This window comes from Ascaphus truei, chromosome 5, assembly GCF_040206685.1.
Source record: "Ascaphus truei isolate aAscTru1 chromosome 5, aAscTru1.hap1, whole genome shotgun sequence".
Taxonomy (NCBI): domain Eukaryota; kingdom Metazoa; phylum Chordata; class Amphibia; order Anura; family Ascaphidae; genus Ascaphus; species Ascaphus truei.
Window position 1 is genome coordinate 29,258,337 of NC_134487.1, and position 12,767 is coordinate 29,271,103.

Sequence of the window (12,767 nt, forward strand, 5' to 3'; positions counted from 1 at the left end):
CCATTATCAATAAACCCATCAATAAACCCATCAACCGCGCATCAGCCGGGCATGACCCGTGGCTGGGAACGCGAAAATGAACGCGGCATACGCCAGGTGAAGAGCTTCGCATTCCAGGTACAAGCCAGGGAAAAAACAGTGATTTGTTAGAATAAAAGCTGCCGCAGCAGTACCTCTACATCTATCTATATATATTTACAGTTATATATATACAGTTAGTTAGTAGGTCCTTTCATTCTGCTGGATATAGATCCAATGTGGACTTTCTCCCTCCTAATAGAGGTAAATGAGAATTTGAATCCTAATAGAGGTATATTAGTATTTTATCTGGTAGTGTTAGGACTTGCGAACGGGTGTCTGCCTTGTCGTGGCTCGCAAGCTTACAACATGTTGGCCAAAGGGTTAAACTAAATTACCCTTTTTCAAGAGAATATATAAATATTTTACTGTATATATATAATATATATATATATATAAATATATATATATATATATTATATATATATACAAACACACCACATACAATATGATAAATATAATCATATAAATATAGAAAAAAATAACTATAGTGAATACTATTTTAATTAGACTATTTAGATAATAATAATTGGAATAACCCACTGCGAAATGTAGATCGTCAATATAAATTAAAAGTAAACATTAATCGGTGTAAAAATTATGTGTTTCGTGTAAAATACACAAATTCTGTTTCAATAAACGAGAAAATAAACAAAAACAATGTAATAAATGAAGAATATACAGTATATTCACAAAATGTGAAGAACCTTGATGTATACAAATAGATAAAACATTATGTAATACCTACAGTACAGTATTTGAGGGTCTGGATTTAGCTATGACCTAACACACGTAACATTAAATCCCTGTGGTAACTATAGCGGAGTGCTTTGGACAGGCATTGTTAGAGGTGTAGCCCTGGGTAGTTTTGGGGCTATAGTTCTTTCTCCTCCTGTGCAATAATCCTTGACAAGGGCAGGTTTGCCAGGAGTAATCATGGGTTTTCCCCACACCCATGCTGTGCAGTGAGGCAGTGAAGATAGTGTCATCAGGCTCTGTGTCCAATCACAGTGACACAGGGGTGGTGCTTATTGGAACTACTTACTGCATAGCATTTCCTGAATTTAACCAGTTGTCTCTACGCTTGAGAGAGACTGGTCCACCCTAACTAGACTGCGCAGGGCTCTGCCTGTCTGAGACCCTCCCTTAGGGGAGTGGAGGGGGATCGTGCCTCTTATCTCGCTAGGAGATAAGGGAAGAGCTAGGACAGCTTCTAGGGCCCTGACTAGGAGTGATTGTCCAGGGACTTCCTTCAGGTGACAACCAACCGATGTGCGGCAGAGTGACCTGGCTGCAAGATGGGCAGTCTTCCTGGTGGAGAAATAAAGTATATCCTTGAAATAGAATACTTCTTGTCTGAGCCTGGAATCATTCAGGGAGAAGTTACAGAGAGAAGTTCTCCTTCAGAGATTCCTCCCTACCATTCTGGGGATCTGTTGGAGATGGAGGCGCTGTACCAGTGAGTATTACTCAGCTATACCTCAAAGCCTTTCCTGATATCCCCCATACCACCGCGGGAGACTCAGGGCCCCCTGTTGCCAGCAGGTTTGCACCGTCTTAGACACAGTAACCAGAACACCATTTCCCCTAGGGTTCCTGATATGAGATTGGTGGGAGGGAAACAGGGTTACAGAGGAAACACCTATTTTGCATATCATTAGGATGAATGGCCGCTATAGTAACCCAAGTGCTCGTTATGGCTGAAAACAACACTTAATGCAGCGTTACTGAACTTTGAAGATCCCTGTTAACACTTAGCGAGACATTAACTGAAGTCATCAACAAATTGACTTCTGTCTTCCTGTGAAAGTGAGAAGCTGCATACGTACTGCGTAATCTTATCAAATAAAGTTTTTTTTATTTCAACACAGCACAAACTTTAAACTATTTGCATATTCACCTTGTAATGTGTAATTAAATGTTCATTCCCCTTTAAAGAAAAAAAATATTTAGCAATAGTGACTGTATTTGACTGTATTAAATAAGACAAGTAGAGCCCAGTTGAAATCTGTAATAACAATAACAAAATTAAATGTCAAATAACTAAAAGATTCAATATATGCTTCATGTCTACAATTGCATACAGACTATCACCTTGATTTTTTTCAATTAATGTAATCTATAATGTGAACCACAAATTAACCACATCATTATATTTTCCCCTGTTTGTACTTTTCTGCATGACACTTCATTAATTAAAACCTGTCCTTATTTTTCATATTCCTGGTACATGATACAGTAGAGTGAAGGACAAAGCAAGCTGTTTACTGCAGGTTTATATAAGATATGCTCACTAGACCCTGTGTCTTGGTTCTGAATCATGGGGAATATGTGAATTTGATACAAAATGAAAATCATAATGTCATGTATCTGGAGTTATTTTTTTGCTGTTTACATTTTTTAATTTAATTTACAATCTATTGGGAAAAATGAATGATTATAAATATAATGTGGTTGATTATTATAAATAATAATAAAAAATAAGTGAATACTTTGAGTGCGAATTAGTTTCAATCAACAACAAATAGTCCTGTTTTGTAGATTTTGGGTCATCTTCCTCATGTTGCATATCATTGTGGTCAACAATGTTGTGACAAAATTATGGATCTTTTTCCTATCCCTTTCAGGTTTCAAGTAACTGACAGTAGCCTATACAATAGAATAGATGTATTTGTATACTGAGAGAATGCAATTAGCAGTGTGAGGGAGCCACCATCCCTAACAAAGCTATCACTAGTGAAATGCACTGGGTTATTGGTGGTAGTACCCGATAGGAGAACATGGTGATGTCATCCAAGATGATGGATGCCTAAAGCGAAAGTGAGCTCTGTAACAGGATGTGAGCGACACAGACATGGATGTACAAAAGCAGGAGGTTGCATGCTAGACGTTCCTGACCATGGGACTCTGACAATAGTCCACATACCAAGACACTATTTCACAGCATATCCCACATGCACTCAAAGAATATTCATGTGATGTTCTCTACCCGCACCCTTCAGTGATCAGCTGTATTTTCTCACATGTAAGTCAGCATTGATTTTTATTATTCTTTTTTTAATGTTTATACTAATCAGTGGTTCTGCTTATCTGTTTTTGTCATCAACGTCAAAGAATATGTCTACCTTGGCCGGCAAATAGGTATGTACGATGGAAAGTTTTCAACCAGTGGATTCGGTCTGTGCTCACATATGGATGTGAAACTTGGACCCTAAATGCAAAAATCATTCAAAAGCTTCAAACAATACCAAGAAGTACAGGTACTGTAGTCCTCACTAACCAACGTTCTGTTATCCCTCAAATGGATGCATTATCATCGTCGAAATGGATTATCTGATGCTCACCGACATGGATTAACATTGGATCTGAAATCCAATGGCAGTTTGCGGGACAGATTCCGGCAAATAACCCACAACCGCCTGTAAGGAAAGATGTATGCTGAGTATTAACCGAAGAGACAGGAAAAAGAATAAATGGGTTAAAAACAAAACAAAAGTCTGTGACTCCATCACCAGGGTGAAGAAACTAAAATGGCAGTGGGCTAGACATATTCTAGAAGAAATGATCATCATTTGGCAAAGCTGGTGCTTGACTGAATTTGAAAAGAGATTAAAAGACCAAGACGATGGCCAAAAGTACGATGGGAGAATGAAATCAGAAAATGTGTTGGAGCAACGTGGAGATGAGAGGCTTGCAACTGCAGTACCTGGAAGATCGTTGGGGAGGCCTTCATCCAGCAGTGACTGGTCATCTATCAACAAGGGATGATGATGATGATGATGATGATGATGATGATGATGATGATGATGATGATGATGATGATGATGATGATGATGATGATGATGATGATGATGGTGATGATGACGACGACGACGACGACGACGACGACGACGACGACGACGACGATGATGATGATGAACATACAGTGGTGAGAAAGTTTGTGAACCCCTTAAGATTTTCCCATATTTCCCATATTTCAAACCTAACATGTTAATCTTAATCCAAGTCCTAATAATAAATGAAGATAACCTGATCATACAAATGACACAAAAACATGATACTTTTTCAATATTTATTTATCCACAAATGATTCAACATTCAATATCCATGGTGAAAAAGTATGTGAACCTTTAGATTCAGTACCTGGTGTTACTACCTTCTGCAGCAAGACGTCAATTAAGCATTTCCTGTAAATGCTGGTCAGTCTTTCAACTACGTTTTGATGAATTTTGGCCCATTCCTCCTTACCGAACTGCTTCAACTCATGCACTTTTGGTTCAGTTTCAACTCATGAACAGATTGCATGACATTCTCCTTTAGAATCTTCAGATACAATACAGAATTCATGGTTGTGGCAATGATGTCAAGATGTCCTTGTCCTGAGGCAGAAAAGCAGCCCCAAACCATCACACTCCCACCACCATAGTTGACGGTTGGGAAGAGGTTCTTCTGTTCAAATGCAGTTTTAGTTTTTGCCAAACATAACGCTTCTCATCAAGGTCAAAAAGTTTGTTAACTTTTGTGTTCTGCCTGGTGATTGCAATCCCTAGTAGTCTGGTCAACCCCAAATCGTGACAGGTGAAATGGTTTCTTTTCAACTTCAACAGAGACCACCTTTTGAGCTGATTTCTGTCATGCTGCCTCTCTAAAGTGTTATGAACATCGCTCTTTTTCAGTCTTTTCTTATGTCCTCACAGGAAAAAGCATGTCTTCCTCTGCTCCTCTAGCACTCTTCTCAGCTCCATAGATGGACCTCCATAAAAACAGTACAGATTTTGTATGCAAGAGAAGGAAGCATAAGGTCATATCATTCACTGCTGATTAAGTACTTGAACTTGTATTCCACTCTAGGTTCGAAGTATCCTACAAAATAGTCTCACATGTATATTTATGAACAATTTAAGCATAGTTTGTAAGAAAGCTGAGCTAATAAAATGCTGAACTGTTAAATGAAAAGCCATGATTAGTTCAGTGTTTCTTAGCCCACTCCATAGGGAGCCACAGTAACGGTTTGTTTGTGGGATAATTAACCAATCACACATTCACAAATAAGCTAAATGCATGAACGTGTACTTGTTAATTCTTTAGTTGCTCTTGTCTAGGTTTTCCTAGACAGTTGAGAAATACAGTACTAGTTTAGAAGGATAACTGAATAATAAACAAAGCACACTTGTTGTTCATAGCTGCACTGACATTTTAATATACATGAATGCAACAAATGTATGTTTCCTCATAGAGAAAATTAAATGAAAAATGTAAATATTTTTGTTTATTAAGATGAACTTAAAATTATAACCAGCAATCTGTGCTACTTGATTTTTACACTGACACAGACATGCACATGCACAGGAACCCGCACACACTTTTACCTTATTTGAAAAAAGGTATCCTCTGGAGCTTTGTCACTCCAAGTAATGGGAATTGCTGCTTTAAAAAGCCCTATATGTTGTATGAAATGTATTGTACATAGTTGCTGATATAACGCTAATAATTAATAATGTTGCAGGTTCTTTGTAAAATAGACAGTATAATGCATACTTTTTTTTGTATAAACAATGACATATAGAGCTGTCATTATCTTTTCCCTAATATGCAAAAAGGTTAAAGTTTATCATGCGCTTAGCATTTAATTGATTGCATTCAAATTACAGCAAATTACTCTTGCTCTTTCTATAAACTTGATCGATCACAACATAATTGTCAAGGCAGGCAAGCAATTAATTTTCATTAAGGGGAGAAGTTAATAATGCATGCAGTTAAAAAAAATAGCTTATATAGTTTTGGTTGATGAATTTAGCCACTGAAAAAACATATGTTTGTCTGTATTGTTGGTGACAGCTCTGATCCAGATTATTCAAGTACAATATTGCTTGCCTTTCATTGGTCATTAATGCAAAGAATAAGAAGTATTTAAAATTTGATTATTAGGGACGTCAATTTGATTATGATTATGATTGTGAGTGTACTGGAAAAAACAATTGTTGGACTCAGAGCTTAAAGAAATAGAAAAAAAAATATATATGATGAAGTCGCTTTGCGTGACGAATTGCGTAGGAACGTGGTGACGTCATCACGCAAGGGTAGAGACACGAGGAGCCCCTGGACTCATAGCAGCCGAGACAAACTACACAGCCAAGCCAGTTGACTCTCTCCTTGCCAAGAATCAAAGCAGTGATGCAGGATAAGCCACACAGGCTCTGTGAGACACAGACACAAGGCGTCAGCATATGATAGAAGCTGTTTGAGGCTGCATGAGGTTTCTACTTGATCAGGTGCACCTCACATTTGCCGGGCTCTCTCTACCCTCACTGATGACACCCCACAGAGATTTCTCTCCCATGAATGTGTTTTTTTTTTAAATCTTGTAAGTGCATCTCCTTGGGACTGCTCTTGCTTAATAAATGTACCCTGATTTTTACACAGATTTATGCTATTGAGCTTGCGCTTCTCTGTGTTTTGTGTTTTCAGGTTTACAGTGGATGGCTATACAACTTTTCCTGAAGCTGCAAAGTGCTCCATAGGACTGGTTTGTTGGACTCTGAACCTCTTTGGATCATTCACCAAGTGGAACTACTGGGACACATTCTCTGTGGTTTAAGTTACATTTATTATAATTGTTTCACTGTTATTATATATTTTTTCTAAATATTATTAGATTAGGGGTACACTAATTAATTATTCACTTATTAATAGTTTATTCACTTATTATGTTTACAAAGTTCTTTGTCTAATTCATATCCCCACCTTAGCGCTACATCTTTTGTGTGTGATATATATGTATATATATATATCAACTGTAAATATTACTGTATGTTCATTTGCATGTCTTAGACAGGTCTGCAACCCTGTCTTTCTCCATTATTGCCCAGCATACAGCGCTTCCACTGCAGCAAGGGATTATGGGAAATGACATGCAAATGAGCACTCAGTGCCACCTTTTGTCTCAAGCTCGTATTACACAAGCAAATCCTCAAGCCAATGCATGCTGTTTTAAACACAGCTTTTAGACAGAGGCTGGGATGAGATGCAAAGCCATTAAACCCATTCACAGACATGTTTCAACCTTTTTTTTTTTTTTTTTTTATTAACGTTCACATTATTAACAATCAGTAAGTATCACTTTACAGAAAGTAATAAACAGAACACATCACAATACATTTCTTATATTGCTGAGAGAGAAAAAAAACAATACAAAGGCAAAAAAAGAAAAAACCATTACTTCAAGATTCTTTCATCTCATTCTTACAATCCAAACCTTAAAACTCAACGCCTTTCTCTGCTCTCTAGTACTGTGATCATCTTTTTTAATTCTTCCTCCATACGTTCCAAACCTCTCTTACTTTTCTCTAACTGGAATCCATTCCTCACATCAGTTTCACACGCGTCCCTTACAGCTTTCACGTCCCAATATTTCCGCCCAAATTTCCACCCTAGTCGTTTGTGCAAAACCTCTTCCTTTGTGAGCCCCACTTCATCTTTTCCCTGGGTGCTCCTTCCCTTTCTATCTCCCGCTGAATTTGCCTCTTTTGCCTGTGCAATACCTTTCTGGCCTGCCTTATCTTCACTTTCGCTCCCACTTACTCCGCTTACACTTCTCTGTATTTTAGTTCCCTCCACGCTTATCTGTTTTTTTTGTCAGGACGAGCTATTGCTCTCGCTACTCTCCTTCTCCCTCACCTCTCCCGTAGCCTCTTTTATTTTAACCCACTGCACATGCTCCTTTTTAGTTCTTCATATTGCTCTTTTGTCAGCTGTTTTCTTTGGTACATCATTTTTTCTAATCTTTCTATTATCTGTTCCTCACTACTCCCCCCATGCTGCTTCCGAAAAATACCCACCCAAAATAGAACATCTCCCACTGCGTCCTCAAAATGTTCCATTTTCTCTTTTAGGGTTACTTTCCCTGATACTTTCCCAACTTTACCCTCTACACCTTCCTCTCTAGGCTCCACTTTACTCTGGCAATCCTTATCTTCCTTTGTTTCTATCCCTTGCAGATTTTTACACTTTTGAGCTTTTTTTCCTCCTATTTCCATTTCCTCCTCCAAAACATCTTGGGGACCTTCCCTCACCCTCTGTGCATCTTGAACCTCCATACTTTCCGCCCAGCTAGGTTCCACCACATTCAATGACCGTATTTCCCCCTCCCCCGCATCTTTCTGATGGACTGCTCCCGTCTCCTCCCCTCCCCACACCTCCGGTTTCTGGGCCAAGGAGTCCAGGAAGAGATCTTCCTCTTTTTTCTCCAAGATATCGCTTGTAGAACCTGCCAAAGTTTCTTCAATTTCATCTCCTGAAGTTTCCTCAACTACAGTAATCTCCTGAAATCCCTCTACATTAGCAGACTCTTGTGTGCACTCCATTTCAGTCCCAATTTTAGCAACCTGAGCATAACTTTTTTTCGAGCATTGTCGTGCAAAGTGTCCAAACTCACCACACAGGTCGCACTTTTTTGGAATGTCACAATCCGCAGCAAAATGTCACTCTTTGCCACAGTCCCTGCAAACCACCCCAGTTTTTTCACAATGTTCTTTAGTATGTCCGTACTGCTAACACTTCCTGCAGTAGGTAGGTTGGCCGAAATAACTAAAAAAAAAACGATTCCATCCGATACTGAAAGTTGAAGGTGGATGAGCCACACACCCCACTCCATCTGGGTGAGGTTTAAGCCTAATCCAAAATCTCCTCTTGCTGTTGTAGATCCCGTAGGCGTTCTTTAATTCAATTCCACCTTTAACACTTGTACTGTATCGCCTCAAGAACATCACCAGGTCTTCTTTCGGTACGAACGGGTTGTACATGTGTACCGTCACCACTTTCTCGTCCATCTGGAAGCTCGGAATCACTTTAATTCCTTGCATATTCTGGTCTTCCGCCATCCTTTTAACCTTCTCATAGAGATTCAGGCATTCTCCTTCCATATGAAGCGTCACATTATAGATGCCCTGAGTGCGAAATCCTGTAGGCAGAACACCTTTTCTGCGACCACTCCGGCTTTCCGCAGCACCTCCTCGACGATTAACTTCAATCCAATACGATCACTTTCCTCTGCATCGATCTCAAAACGAACCGTATTCTTGAGATGCACGCCTGTCGCCATCATTCTTCTGTCGCCTTCCTAGGAAGCTCGGGATGGTGTGCCCCCCCAATAGCAGCAAGTGGCTTTAGACTCAGAGGAGCCGATGCCACAGGGCCAAGGGGGCACAGTCCCAGCTACACAGCTGTTTCAACTTTTTTTTTTTTTTTTTTTTTTTTAATTTTATTAACGGTTCACATTAATTACAACCAGTAATAAACAGAAAACCAACAACTAAACATTCCTTACTTTTCATAGAAGACTACAAAACACAACAATACGTAACCATGAATTACTTCCCCAATCCTACACTAGGCTTTTCGTACTTTCTACAGAACCCTTACATCTAATGCCTTCTTTTGTTCCAGCAACTTCTCCAACTGAACCCCGATATTATACGTATTATGTCTATCTTTTGCTCTACATACATCCTCTTTTGACAGCCCTGCCTTGGTAAACTGTACCTTTAACCATTCTAATCTATGCTTTTCCGACACGTTTTCTGCCCAACTGTTTATTCTAAATAACTCGTCCTTTACATACATCTCTCTCTCTCCTCCCTCTCCTCCCTCTCCTTCCTTGATTCCACTTTTTTAATCCCACTTGGGCCTGCCTTTACCCCCTTTTGGTCCTCGCTTGATGACGAAAAACCCCCTCTACTGTCTTTCCCCCTTACTCCGCTTACTCTTCTCTGTACATTAGTTCCCTTCACACTTTACTTTTTGGTGAGGACAAGCTGTCATTCTCACTTTTCCCCTTTTCCCTCCTTTCTGTGTCTTTCTCAACCACTTTTCGCTTTGGTACCTCCATTGCACTTTGGCACCTTTCAAGATTGCGTTTTTGAGTCTTTTTTGCTTCTGGTGACATGTCCATTCCCTCTTCCTGCTCATCCTGTGATGTTGCCCCTCCCCCCTTATTCCTTGGGCCTCTACCCTCTCCGCCCAACTGATCTTTGGGTTATCTGTCGTCTCCATTCTCACAGCTTCTACAAGTTCAATGGGTATTCTCGCAGGTTCCTCTGTTTTCCGCTGCTGCGAGTAAAGATCTACACATTCCAGGGTCTCCTCTATCGTTGTCGTCTTCTGACATCTCCTCTTCGTCTGGAGGATCTCTTCCTTCCGCCGCCGCCCGTGCGTAAGAGCATTTCTGGCATTGCCTTACCAAATGTCCATCCTCCCCGCATAGATCACACTTTCGGGGGTCTTTACAACTGGCTGCCGTGTGCCCCTCCTGCCCGCACACTCTAGACATCACGAGGACTTGTCGCATGAATCCCTTGAATGTCCAAACTTGAAACAATTCCGACAATATTGTGGTTGCCCCAAATAGGTCAAGAAGTCCCTATCACCTCCAATACTGAAAACGGCCGGGGGCTGCCTCACCCCACCGACACACGAAAGGTCTGGTCTAAAACGCACCCAGTATTTCCGTTTGCCATTAAACACCCCATATGCATTGGTTTGCTCTATTCCACCCTTCACCACTGTACAATATCTCTCCAAGAATTGGGTAATGTCCTGTTTATGTGCGTAAGGGTTATACATATGCACAGTTACCTGCCGTTCCTCCATCATAAAGCATGGGTATACCGAAATTCCCTTGAAACGCTCGTCATTCTTCTTCTCCTTGCAAGCCTCGTAAACTCTGTAGGCATCCTGTTCGAACACAAATGTGGCATCGAAAATTACTTGCCTTGGGAAGTCCTGTAGGCAATACAGCTTCGCCGTCCCAACTTCGCAATTCTCTCGTAAGATTTTCTCCACGATGGTCATTAGATTGACCCAGGAACGCGCCTCTTCCTCCACCAGGAAACAAACTGTGTTCTTCAGATGCACCTCTTCAGATGCACCTCTGCCGAGAACGCCACCATGATCGCCCTTCAAAATAGCCCAGGATGGCGCACTCCCCTAATAGCAGCAAGTGGCTTTAGACTCCCAGAGTAGTCGATGCCACAGGGCCAAGGGGGCACAGTCCCAGCTACACAGTTGTTTCAACCTTTATGGGTATCATCAGTGTGAAGTTGTTTGTAATGGCTAAGCTGGTTTGAGACTATAGACTACACTACCGACACACTTTATTGAAGTGTGGTCGGTACCGCAAGCCGGGAAATCTCCCGGCTTGCTAGTGGCCGCCCCTCGGCGTGCCGCGCGTCATAGACGCGCGGTCACGCGTCATCGGGAGCGTGCGCCCCCTGCACGCGTGTCCAGGGGCTCCCCGAGGGAGCCCTGGTGTCCCGCGATCGCGGGACAGCGGCAGGGGGTTCCGGGGGACCCGGCGGACCCGGCAGCGGTAGGGAGAGCGCCCCGATCGGAGGGCGCTCTTCCGCTGCTTCGGCGCGCGCCCGTCACACTCGGGCGCGCGCCAGGCTACTGCTGCGGCACAGAACGGGCAAATGCTCGAATAAACTGTGCCGCAGCAGTAGGTAATCACCACAATTATTAAGATTATGGTGGGTAAAAAAAGTAACAAAAACCCTCCACAGTAAAGCATAAAGCAACTGTAAATATTACTGTATGTTCATTTGCATGTCTTAGACAGGTCTGCAACCCTGTCTTTCCCCATTATTGCCCAGCATACAGCGCTTCCACTGCAGCAAGGGATTCTGGGAAATGACATGCAAATGAGCACTCACTGTCATCTTTTGTCTCAAGCTCGTATTATACAAGCAAATCCTCAAGCCAATACATGCTGTTTTAAACACAGCTTTTAGACAGAGGCCGGGATGAGATGCAAAGCCATTAAACCCACTCACAGACATGTTTCAACCTTGATGGGTATCATCAGTGTGAGGTTATATATATATATATATATATATATATATATATATATATATATATATATATATATATATATATATACATTATATATTGGAGAAAGAAAAGATATCCTCTGATGCGTAGACTCAGCGAATGGAATGATATGCAAAAATAGGAGACGTGTATTACTGAGCACAAATACTGATAGTGTCCGATTAATAGAGAAAGGACACTTACATACGTATCTTGTATTGCAGATTATTCCATACACAAGGCCAGGAAATGGAGGTATACTCCTATACATCCCAGGGCAGAAGTTAAACTTCAATCTTATTGAAAAATAGAAGAAGAAAATGCCATGGCATAATAAGGATTTTATTTAAAACATACTGGCATAAATAATAAGTACAATCACAAACGCCTCTTTCCAATGCGCATTTAGAATATAAAGCTTTCCAGCATATGACAGCTTTGATCTCCCCGCCTCCCATTCTGCATGTAGCCGGAGTCTGTAGGGTTCCTGTCAGCGGATCTCCTTCACCTCATTGTCCAGCGGTGTCCAGCCCTCCGAACTGAAACAGTGGGTGAAAGTTCTGCTGCCTTATCTCTCCTTCCTCAGCTCGTGCACAGCCGAAAGTGGATTGGATCGGCGGCTGTTTTCTTACGACGGATTTCGGATCTGTGAGATTTTGATAACAGCTGCCAGGACGAAGCAAGCAAGTTTGGATTCTGTGTGGGAAAAGAGGAACCAATGAGTTTCGCATTACGCTTCCTCAGGGGTAACTGCGAAATGTGTTGGGCTGACCCTCGCAGGCCACCATATATCCTCTTTTCCTGCATGGAAAACCCAACTTGCT